Here is a 12,639-nt window from a genome sequence, read left to right as displayed (position 1 = left end):
ACGGACGACTTCTTCTTGGTACATTTTTCTGTTGGTGGACATTTTGGTTTCTTCCAGGTCTTGGCTATGGTACATGTTGCTGAATTGAAGGCCTGGCAGGCTGTTTCTTTTTGATTCTGGTCTACTCAGGTGATAGGCCCATCAGTGGGCCTACCAGATCACATGGTAGCTCAATTTTTACCTTTAAACGCACCTCCGTTCTGTTCTCACTACTGGCTCTTACCAGGTTACATCCCACCAGCAGCTAAAGGGTATGCAGTTCTCTAAAACCCCTTCAGCACTTATTTTTTTGTAGAGTTTTCTTGCTGATGATCATTCTGACGGCTGTGAGGTGAACGTTTTGGTACACTGGATTTGCATGGCTTTATTAATTCCTGATGTTCAGCCTTTGTCCATTCCCGTTTTTTTAACAAAAGAAAGAAAGAAAGAAAGAAAAAGAAAGAATCATAAGACAAATGTGCATAAAATATGCCTCTTGAAACTGTCGTTTTGAAATGTGGACGTCTTTCGAATTTTTTGGTCGATATACGACCCCAGGATTTGTTTTCAGGGCAGGTGTCATTTACACGCCTGCAATTATTTTGAATATCAACTGACCATTAGCACTGGGTTAAAAGCTGCTGTTGTGTGAAACGGCCACAAGGTGGCAGCAGCTCTCCTTTACTAAATCTGGTTACTAGGGCAACAGAACGTCAATGGAAGTCGTGTTCTAGGTTGTAATTTAGAATGGAATTTGCCAGGAGAAAGCCCCTTAAGTTTATGTCCCACTACATCTTGTTCGTTGTTTTTTAATTGAATTTATATTTTTTATCACAGCAAGTTTGATTACAATGCTTTGCTTGTTCTAGGTGTGCAAGATGTGGTTCTTTTACACATATACCTATGTCTATTCTTCCTGGGATCCTTTTCCCATGTACGTTATGAGAGAATGTTGAGTAGTCTTTTCTTGGTATTCTGTAGGTTTTTGGTGATTATATATTTCACCTGTGTTTGTATATGTCTCTTAACCCCAATGACCGAATGTATCCAATCCTCACACCTTTCCATTGGTGAACCATAAGTTTGTTTAATGAATCTGTGATTGCCCTTCTCTGTGGAAACATCTTCACTGGTATCAATTTTTAGGTAACACCTATAAGTGATACCATACACTATGTGTCTTTCTCTTTCTGACTTACTACATGTTGCGTGATTACCTGTAGACTCATCTACAGTGCTGCAAATGACATTGTGTCCTTTTTTTCCTTGGCTAATATTCCGTCTGTACATGTACCAGTTCTTCTTTGTCCACACATGTGTTGATGGACTTTTTGGCTGCTTCCATGTCTTGGCTATTGCAGCAATGCACATTTGCCTGCCTGTGTCTTTCCAATTCTGTCTTCTTACGTTATAGGCCCAGGAGTGGGCCTGCTGGATCGTATGGTAGCCAAATGTTTACCTTATAACGGCACCTCCATTCGGTTCTCATTAGTGGCTCTTACCAGGTTACATCCCACTTCAAGTTGAGGGTACGCACTTCTCCACAACACCTTCAGCATTTATTGTTTGTAGTTTTTTTGCTGATGTTTATTCTGACTAGTGTGAGCTGATACCTCTTTGTGGTTGGATTTGCATGCATCTCATAATCCCTTGAAATTGAGCTTTCTGGCATGTCCTTTTTTCCTTCAAACGGTGAGTACAGCTTAGCTCTTCAAATTGTTTTCTTGAAGTATGTGTGACATTTTGAACTATTTTGGCCATTACTTCCCTCAAGACACTTTGAGGGCAGGTTTCATTTACAGCCCTCCAGTACTGGTGCATAGGAAGTGACCCTTAACGCAGGTTTTAAAGCTGCTGTTGCAGGTAACGGCCAGAGGGCGGCAGCATTTCTGCTTTTCCCAATCTGGTAACTAGGGAATCCGACCTTCCTGCCAGCGTTGGTCCTCGGTTATAAGTTAGAGGGGAATGTGCCCGGATAAACCCCCAAAACCCGACGTCTCCTTACTTATCTTTGTTTTTTTAAATGAATATATAGTTTTTTATTGGAGTCATATTCCGGTGTGTACATGGACCACCTCTTCTTTGTGAATTCCTCTGTTGATGGACATTTTCATTGCTTCCAAGTGTTGGCTATGGTAAATATTGCTGGAGTGCAGGATTGCCAGCCTGTTTCTTTATTATTATTCTGATTTTTTGCGGTACGTGGGCCTCTCACTGCCGTGGCCCCTCCCGTTGCAGAGCACAGGCTCCGGACACACAGGCCCAGCAGCCATAGCTCATGGGACTAGCCGCTCCGCAGCATGTGGGTTCTTCCCGGACCGGGGCACGAACCCGTGTCCCCTGCATCGGCAGGCGGACTCTCAACCACTGCGCCACCAGTGAAGCCCAGCCTGTGACCTTTTGATTCACATCCTCTCAGGCGATAGGCCCAGAAGTGGGTATGCTTGATTGAATGGTAGCTCAATATTTACCTTTTCAAGGCACCTCCTTTGTGTTTTCATTACTGGCTCTTACCATGTTCCACGTTGAACCAAGGGTAGGCATTTCTCCACACCCCCTTCAGCATTTATTGTTTGCAGAATTTTTTCTGATTGCCATTCTGACTGGTGTGAGCTGATAGGTTTTTGTAATTTGGATTTGCATGTGTTTAATTATTCCTAGTGTTCAGCATTTTCCACACCGTTTTAAATTTCTGTTAAACAAACGGTGAGTACAATAGACCAGTTGAAATTGCCTTCTTGAAAGGTGGCCCTCTTTTGAATTTCTTGGTCTATTTTCGACCCCAGGGTTTTGTTTTTTTTTTTGAGGGCAGGTGTCATTTACAGGCCCGCAATGAGTGTGAATATTTAGTGACCATTAGCACTGGGCTTAAAGCTGCTGTTGTGGGAAACGGCCACAAGGCGGCAGCATTTCTCCATTCCCAAATCTGGTTACTAGGGCAGCAGAGCCTTTCTGGAAGTCCTGTTCCTAGGTTGTAAATTACAATGGAATGTGCCAGGAAAAACCCCCATAAGTTTATGTCACTTTACTTCTTGTTTTAATTTTTTTATCGCGGTAATGATTAGAATATTGTTTGTCCTAGGTGTACACAATCTGGTTCATTTGTACATTACATACATATGTTCACGTACAGATCCACTTCCCATGTAAATTATTGCAGAGTGTTCCATAGACCTCCCTTGCTATATGTCCGGTCTTTTTGATATATGTATTTAATAGGTATCTGTACACGTATGGTAAGTGTACTCTTAATTTTTCCATTCCCCCCACCTTTCTTTTTAGATAAGCATAGTTTGTTTTCTAAGTCTGTGAGTGTCTTCCTCTGTGGAAATATGTTCATTTGTGTCAGTTCTTAGATAACGCCTCTAAGTGGTATCATAAGATATGTCTTTTGCTTTCCGACTTACCTCGTGTTCTGTGATTATCTCTAGGCTCATCTATGGTGCCTCAGAGAGAAGTGTTTCATTGTTTTCCATGGCTAATATTCCATTGTGTACATGGACTACTTCTTCTTTATCCATTCATTCGTTTATGGACATTTTGGTTGCTTCCGTGTCTTGGCTATTGTGAAAGTTCCTGCAGTGCAGCTGTTGAAGCCTGTGCCTTCTCGACTCTGGACTTCTCAGGTGAGAGGCTCATCGGTGGGCCTGCTGAATGGAATGGTGGCTCAAGTTTTACTTTTAAACGCAGCTCCTTTCTGTTCTCAGTATTGGCTGTTACCACTTTACATCTCACCAGCAGCTAGAGGGTACACAGTTCTCTAAATCCCCTTCAGCATTTATTGTTGGTAAACTTTTTGCTGATGGTAGTTGACATGGGTGAGTTGAAACCGTCTTGGAGGTTGGATTTTCATGAGTCTAATAATTCCTGATGTTGAGCTTTTATCCATTCTCCTCATTGTTGAAAAAGAGTGAGTAAAACTTTCCCCTCCATACTATCTCCTTGAAAATTTTGCCAGTTTTGAATTTTTTTTGGCCATTCCCTACCTCGGGACATTTTTTGACGGCAGGTGTCCTTTAGAGCCCTGAGTCCTTGTGAATGTTAAGTGACCATTAGCTGTGGGTTTAAAGCCGCCCTTGTGGGAAACGGCCACAAGGCGGCAGCATTTCTTCATTTCCAACTCTGGGATTTGGGGCAACAGAGCTTTCCTGGAAATCATGTTAGAACGCTGCAAATTAGAGTGGAATGTGCCAGCGCAAACCCCCAAGGGCTTACATCTCCTAAATTGTTGTTTGCTTTTGAAATTTGATTTTTATGAACGATCAGAGCAAATTTGATAAAAATGTAGATTCTCCTGGGTGTACAGTTTCTGGTTCATCCTATCAATGTATCTGTTTATTCCTCTTTGGATCCTTTCCCATGTATGTTATTATAGAGTGTTGAGTAGACCTCTCTTCGTATTCCATAGTTATTTTGTGATTATATATATATATATATATATATATATATCATATGTATTAGTACATGTCTGTTAAACCCCATAACCTAATTCATACATTCCCTACACCTTTCCATTTGGTTCTACATAATTTGGTTTTCTGAATCTATGCGTGTCCTTCTCTTGGAAATTATTTCATGGGTATCAAGTTTTAGGTAACACGTATAAGTGATGTCATAGGATATCTGTCTTTCGGTTTCTTTCTTACTTCAAGTTGGGTGATTATCTCTAGATCCTTCTGTAGTGGTGGCAACGGCACTGTTCCATGCTTTTTCATGGCTAATATTCCGTTGTGTACACGGACGACTTCTTCTTGGTACATTTTTCTGTTGGTGGACATTTTGGTTTCTTCCAGGTCTTGGCTATGGTACATGTTGCTGAATTGAAGGCCTGGCAGGCTGTTTCTTTTTGATTCTGGTCTACTCAGGTGATAGGCCCATCAGTGGGCCTACCAGATCACATGGTAGCTCAATTTTTACCTTTAAACGCACCTCCGTTCTGTTCTCACTACTGGCTCTTACCAGGTTACATCCCACCAGCAGCTAAAGGGTATGCAGTTCTCTAAAACCCCTTCAGCACTTATTTTTTTGTAGAGTTTTCTTGCTGATGATCATTCTGACGGCTGTGAGGTGAACGTTTTGGTACACTGGATTTGCATGGCTTTATTAATTCCTGATGTTCAGCCTTTGTCCATTCCCGTTTTTTTAACAAAAGAAAGAAAGAAAGAAAGAAAAAGAAAGAATCATAAGACAAATGTGCATAAAATATGCCTCTTGAAACTGTCGTTTTGAAATGTGGACGTCTTTCGAATTTTTTGGTCGATATACGACCCCAGGATTTGTTTTCAGGGCAGGTGTCATTTACACGCCTGCAATTATTTTGAATATCAACTGACCATTAGCACTGGGTTAAAAGCTGCTGTTGTGTGAAACGGCCACAAGGTGGCAGCAGCTCTCCTTTACTAAATCTGGTTACTAGGGCAACAGAACGTCAATGGAAGTCGTGTTCTAGGTTGTAATTTAGAATGGAATTTGCCAGGAGAAAGCCCCTTAAGTTTATGTCCCACTACATCTTGTTCGTTGTTTTTTAATTGAATTTATATTTTTTATCACAGCAAGTTTGATTACAATGCTTTGCTTGTTCTAGGTGTGCAAGATGTGGTTCTTTTACACATATACCTATGTCTATTCTTCCTGGGATCCTTTTCCCATGTACGTTATGAGAGAATGTTGAGTAGTCTTTTCTTGGTATTCTGTAGGTTTTTGGTGATTATATATTTCACCTGTGTTTGTATATGTCTCTTAACCCCAATGACCGAATGTATCCAATCCTCACACCTTTCCATTGGTGAACCATAAGTTTGTTTAATGAATCTGTGATTGCCCTTCTCTGTGGAAACATCTTCACTGGTATCAATTTTTAGGTAACACCTATAAGTGATACCATACACTATGTGTCTTTCTCTTTCTGACTTACTACATGTTGCGTGATTACCTGTAGACTCATCTACAGTGCTGCAAATGACATTGTGTCCTTTTTTTCCTTGGCTAATATTCCGTCTGTACATGTACCAGTTCTTCTTTGTCCACACATGTGTTGATGGACTTTTTGGCTGCTTCCATGTCTTGGCTATTGCAGCAATGCACATTTGCCTGCCTGTGTCTTTCCAATTCTGTCTTCTTACGTTATAGGCCCAGGAGTGGGCCTGCTGGATCGTATGGTAGCCAAATGTTTACCTTATAACGGCACCTCCATTCGGTTCTCATTAGTGGCTCTTACCAGGTTACATCCCACTTCAAGTTGAGGGTACGCACTTCTCCACAACACCTTCAGCATTTATTGTTTGTAGTTTTTTTGCTGATGTTTATTCTGACTAGTGTGAGCTGATACCTCTTTGTGGTTGGATTTGCATGCATCTCATAATCCCTTGAAATTGAGCTTTCTGGCATGTCCTTTTTTCCTTCAAACGGTGAGTACAGCTTAGCTCTTCAAATTGTTTTCTTGAAGTATGTGTGACATTTTGAACTATTTTGGCCATTACTTCCCTCAAGACACTTTGAGGGCAGGTTTCATTTACAGCCCTCCAGTACTGGTGCATAGGAAGTGACCCTTAACGCAGGTTTTAAAGCTGCTGTTGCAGGTAACGGCCAGAGGGCGGCAGCATTTCTGCTTTTCCCAATCTGGTAACTAGGGAATCCGACCTTCCTGCCAGCGTTGGTCCTCGGTTATAAGTTAGAGGGGAATGTGCCCGGATAAACCCCCAAAACCCGACGTCTCCTTACTTATCTTTGTTTTTTTAAATGAATATATAGTTTTTTATTGGAGTCATATTCCGGTGTGTACATGGACCACCTCTTCTTTGTGAATTCCTCTGTTGATGGACATTTTCATTGCTTCCAAGTGTTGGCTATGGTAAATATTGCTGGAGTGCAGGATTGCCAGCCTGTTTCTTTATTATTATTCTGATTTTTTGCGGTACGTGGGCCTCTCACTGCCGTGGCCCCTCCCGTTGCAGAGCACAGGCTCCGGACACACAGGCCCAGCAGCCATAGCTCATGGGACTAGCCGCTCCGCAGCATGTGGGTTCTTCCCGGACCGGGGCACGAACCCGTGTCCCCTGCATCGGCAGGCGGACTCTCAACCACTGCGCCACCAGTGAAGCCCAGCCTGTGACCTTTTGATTCACATCCTCTCAGGCGATAGGCCCAGAAGTGGGTATGCTTGATTGAATGGTAGCTCAATATTTACCTTTTCAAGGCACCTCCTTTGTGTTTTCATTACTGGCTCTTACCATGTTCCACGTTGAACCAAGGGTAGGCATTTCTCCACACCCCCTTCAGCATTTATTGTTTGCAGAATTTTTTCTGATTGCCATTCTGACTGGTGTGAGCTGATAGGTTTTTGTAATTTGGATTTGCATGTGTTTAATTATTCCTAGTGTTCAGCATTTTCCACACCGTTTTAAATTTCTGTTAAACAAACGGTGAGTACAATAGACCAGTTGAAATTGCCTTCTTGAAAGGTGGCCCTCTTTTGAATTTCTTGGTCTATTTTCGACCCCAGGGTTTTTTGTTTTTTGAGGGCAGGTGTCATTTACAGGCCCGCAATGAGTGTGAATATTTAGTGACCATTAGCACTGGGCTTAAAGCTGCTGTTGTGGGAAACGGCCACAAGGCGGCAGCATTTCTCCATTCCCAAATCTGGTTACTAGGGCAGCAGAGCCTTTCTGGAAGTCCTGTTCCTAGGTTGTAAATTACAATGGAATGTGCCAGGAAAAACCCCCATAAGTTTATGTCACTTTACTTCTTGTTTTAATTTTTTTATCGCGGTAATGATTAGAATATTGTTTGTCCTAGGTGTACACAATCTGGTTCATTTGTACATTACATACATATGTTCACGTACAGATCCACTTCCCATGTAAATTATTGCAGAGTGTTCCATAGACCTCCCTTGCTATATGTCCGGTCTTTTTGATATATGTATTTAATAGGTATCTGTACACGTATGGTAAGTGTACTCTTAATTTTTCCATTCCCCCCACCTTTCTTTTTAGATAAGCATAGTTTGTTTTCTAAGTCTGTGAGTGTCTTCCTCTGTGGAAATATGTTCATTTGTGTCAGTTCTTAGATAACGCCTCTAAGTGGTATCATAAGATATGTCTTTTGCTTTCCGACTTACCTCGTGTTCTGTGATTATCTCTAGGCTCATCTATGGTGCCTCAGAGAGAAGTGTTTCATTGTTTTCCATGGCTAATATTCCATTGTGTACATGGACTACTTCTTCTTTATCCATTCATTCGTTTATGGACATTTTGGTTGCTTCCGTGTCTTGGCTATTGTGAAAGTTCCTGCAGTGCAGCTGTTGAAGCCTGTGCCTTCTCGACTCTGGACTTCTCAGGTGAGAGGCTCATCGGTGGGCCTGCTGAATGGAATGGTGGCTCAAGTTTTACTTTTAAACGCAGCTCCTTTCTGTTCTCAGTATTGGCTGTTACCACTTTACATCTCACCAGCAGCTAGAGGGTACACAGTTCTCTAAATCCCCTTCAGCATTTATTGTTGGTAAACTTTTTGCTGATGGTAGTTGACATGGGTGAGTTGAAACCGTCTTGGAGGTTGGATTTTCATGAGTCTAATAATTCCTGATGTTGAGCTTTTATCCATTCTCCTCATTGTTGAAAAAGAGTGAGTAAAACTTTCCCCTCCATACTATCTCCTTGAAAATTTTGCCAGTTTTGAATTTTTTTTGGCCATTCCCTACCTCGGGACATTTTTTGACGGCAGGTGTCCTTTAGAGCCCTGAGTCCTTGTGAATGTTAAGTGACCATTAGCTGTGGGTTTAAAGCCGCCCTTGTGGGAAACGGCCACAAGGCGGCAGCATTTCTTCATTTCCAACTCTGGGATTTGGGGCAACAGAGCTTTCCTGGACATCATGTTAGAACGCTGCAAATTAGAGTGGAATGTGCCAGCGCAAACCCCCAAGGGCTTACATCTCCTGAATTGTTGTTTGCTTTTGAAATTTGATTTTTATGAACGATCAGAGCAAATTTGATAAAAATGTAGATTCTCCTGGGTGTACAGTTTCTGGTTCATCCTATCAATGTATCTGTTTATTCCTCTTTGGATCCTTTCCCATGTATGTTATTATAGAGTGTTGAGTAGACCTCTCTTCGTATTCCATAGTTATTTTGTGATTATATATATATATATATCATATGTATTAGTACATGTCTGTTAAACCCCATAACCTAATTCATACATTCCCTACACCTTTCCATTTGGTTCTACATAATTTGGTTCTCTGAATCTATGCGTGTCCTTCTCTTGGAAATTATTTCATGGGTATCAAGTTTTAGGTAACACGTATAAGTGATGTCATAGGATATCTGTCTTTCGGTTTCTTTCTTACTTCAAGTTGGGTGATTATCTCTAGATCCTTCTGTAGTGGTGGCAACGGCACTGTTCCATGCTTTTTCATGGCTAATATTCCGTTGTGTACATGGACGACTTCTTCTTGGTACATTTTTCTGCTGGTGGACATTTTGGTTTCTTCCAGGTCTTGGCTATGGTACATGTTGCTGAATTGAAGGCCTGGCAGGCTGTTTCTTTTTGATTCTGGTCTACTCAGGTGATAGGCCCATCAGTGGGCCTACCAGATCACATGGTAGCTCAATTTTTACCTTTAAACGCACCTCCGTTCTGTTCTCACTACTGGCTCTTACCAGGTTACATCCCACCAGCAGCTAAAGGGTATGCAGTTCTCTAAAACCCCTTCAGCACTTATTTTTTTGTAGAGTTTTCTTGCTGATGATCATTCTGACGGCTGTGAGGTGAACGTTTTGGTACACTGGATTTGCATGGCTTTATTAATTCCTGATGTTCAGCCTTTGTCCATTCCCGTTTTTTTAACAAAAGAAAGAAAGAAAGAAAGAAAAAGAAAGAATCATAAGACAAATGTGCATAAAATATGCCTCTTGAAACTGTCGTTTTGAAATGTGGACGTCTTTCGAATTTTTTGGTCGATATACGACCCCAGGATTTGTTTTCAGGGCAGGTGTCATTTACACGCCTGCAATTATTTTGAATATCAACTGACCATTAGCACTGGGTTAAAAGCTGCTGTTGTGTGAAACGGCCACAAGGTGGCAGCAGCTCTCCTTTACTAAATCTGGTTACTAGGGCAACAGAACGTCAATGGAAGTCGTGTTCTAGGTTGTAATTTAGAATGGAATTTGCCAGGAGAAAGCCCCTTAAGTTTATGTCCCACTACATCTTGTTCGTTGTTTTTTAATTGAATTTATATTTTTTATCACAGCAAGTTTGATTACAATGCTTTGCTTGTTCTAGGTGTGCAAGATGTGGTTCTTTTACACATATACCTATGTCTATTCTTCCTGGGATCCTTTTCCCATGTACGTTATGAGAGAATGTTGAGTAGTCTTTTCTTGGTATTCTGTAGGTTTTTGGTGATTATATATTTCACCTGTGTTTGTATATGTCTCTTAACCCCAATGACCGAATGTATCCAATCCTCACACCTTTCCATTGGTGAACCATAAGTTTGTTTAATGAATCTGTGATTGCCCTTCTCTGTGGAAACATCTTCACTGGTATCAATTTTTAGGTAACACCTATAAGTGATACCATACACTATGTGTCTTTCTCTTTCTGACTTACTACATGTTGCGTGATTACCTGTAGACTCATCTACAGTGCTGCAAATGACATTGTGTCCTTTTTTTCCTTGGCTAATATTCCGTCTGTACATGTACCAGTTCTTCTTTGTCCACACATGTGTTGATGGACTTTTTGGCTGCTTCCATGTCTTGGCTATTGCAGCAATGCACATTTGCCTGCCTGTGTCTTTCCAATTCTGTCTTCTTACGTTATAGGCCCAGGAGTGGGCCTGCTGGATCGTATGGTAGCCAAATGTTTACCTTATAACGGCACCTCCATTCGGTTCTCATTAGTGGCTCTTACCAGGTTACATCCCACTTCAAGTTGAGGGTACGCACTTCTCCACAACACCTTCAGCATTTATTGTTTGTAGTTTTTTTGCTGATGTTTATTCTGACTAGTGTGAGCTGATACCTCTTTGTGGTTGGATTTGCATGCATCTCATAATCCCTTGAAATTGAGCTTTCTGGCATGTCCTTTTTTCCTTCAAACGGTGAGTACAGCTTAGCTCTTCAAATTGTTTTCTTGAAGTATGTGTGACATTTTGAACTATTTTGGCCATTACTTCCCTCAAGACACTTTGAGGGCAGGTTTCATTTACAGCCCTCCAGTACTGGTGCATAGGAAGTGACCCTTAACGCAGGTTTTAAAGCTGCTGTTGCAGGTAACGGCCAGAGGGCGGCAGCATTTCTGCTTTTCCCAATCTGGTAACTAGGGAATCCGACCTTCCTGCCAGCGTTGGTCCTCGGTTATAAGTTAGAGGGGAATGTGCCCGGATAAACCCCCAAAACCCGACGTCTCCTTACTTATCTTTGTTTTTTTAAATGAATATATAGTTTTTTATTGGAGTCATATTCCGGTGTGTACATGGACCACCTCTTCTTTGTGAATTCCTCTGTTGATGGACATTTTCATTGCTTCCAAGTGTTGGCTATGGTAAATATTGCTGGAGTGCAGGATTGCCAGCCTGTTTCTTTATTATTATTCTGATTTTTTGCGGTACGTGGGCCTCTCACTGCCGTGGCCCCTCCCGTTGCAGAGCACAGGCTCCGGACACACAGGCCCAGCAGCCATAGCTCATGGGACTAGCCGCTCCGCAGCATGTGGGTTCTTCCCGGACCGGGGCACGAACCCGTGTCCCCTGCATCGGCAGGCGGACTCTCAACCACTGCGCCACCAGTGAAGCCCAGCCTGTGACCTTTTGATTCACATCCTCTCAGGCGATAGGCCCAGAAGTGGGTATGCTTGATTGAATGGTAGCTCAATATTTACCTTTTCAAGGCACCTCCTTTGTGTTTTCATTACTGGCTCTTACCATGTTCCACGTTGAACCAAGGGTAGGCATTTCTCCACACCCCCTTCAGCATTTATTGTTTGCAGAATTTTTTCTGATTGCCATTCTGACTGGTGTGAGCTGATAGGTTTTTGTAATTTGGATTTGCATGTGTTTAATTATTCCTAGTGTTCAGCATTTTCCACACCGTTTTAAATTTCTGTTAAACAAACGGTGAGTACAATAGACCAGTTGAAATTGCCTTCTTGAAAGGTGGCCCTCTTTTGAATTTCTTGGTCTATTTTCGACCCCAGGGTTTTTTGTTTTTTGAGGGCAGGTGTCATGTACAGGCCCGCAATGAGTGTGAATATTTAGTGACCATTAGCACTGGGCTTAAAGCTGCTGTTGTGGGAAACGGCCACAAGGCGGCAGCATTTCTCCATTCCCAAATCTGGTTACTAGGGCAGCAGAGCCTTTCTGGAAGTCCTGTTCCTAGGTTGTAAATTACAATGGAATGTGCCAGGAAAAACCCCCATAAGTTTATGTCACTTTACTTCTTGTTTTAATTTTTTTATCGCGGTAATGATTAGAATATTGTTTGTCCTAGGTGTACACAATCTGGTTCATTTGTACATTACATACATATGTTCACGTACAGATCCACTTCCCATGTAAATTATTGCAGAGTGTTCCATAGACCTCCCTTGCTATATGTCCGGTCTTTTTGATATATGTATTTAATAGGTATCTGTACACGTATGGTAAGTGTACTC

General features: G+C 41.8%; 1 long non-coding RNA gene across 1 annotated transcript in view; it reads left to right on the top strand.

The window, feature by feature from the left end:
- Positions 1-12,639, top strand: part of LOC309800262 — a 47,404-nt gene that overhangs the window by 15,323 nt on the left and 19,442 nt on the right. The window contains exons 5-6 of the long non-coding RNA XR_014293429.1: positions 3,411-3,605; positions 8,123-8,317. This is a non-coding gene — a long non-coding RNA (uncharacterized lncRNA). The remainder of the gene's footprint in view (positions 1-3,410; positions 3,606-8,122; positions 8,318-12,639) is intronic.

Source organism: Mesoplodon mirus (genome assembly GCF_964341445.2).
Source record: "Mesoplodon mirus genome assembly, chromosome: 1".
Classification (NCBI taxonomy): Eukaryota; Metazoa; Chordata; class Mammalia; order Artiodactyla; family Ziphiidae; genus Mesoplodon; species Mesoplodon mirus.
Note: the sequence above shows the minus strand (reverse complement) of the source record. Positions and strands in the feature narration are given on the sequence as shown.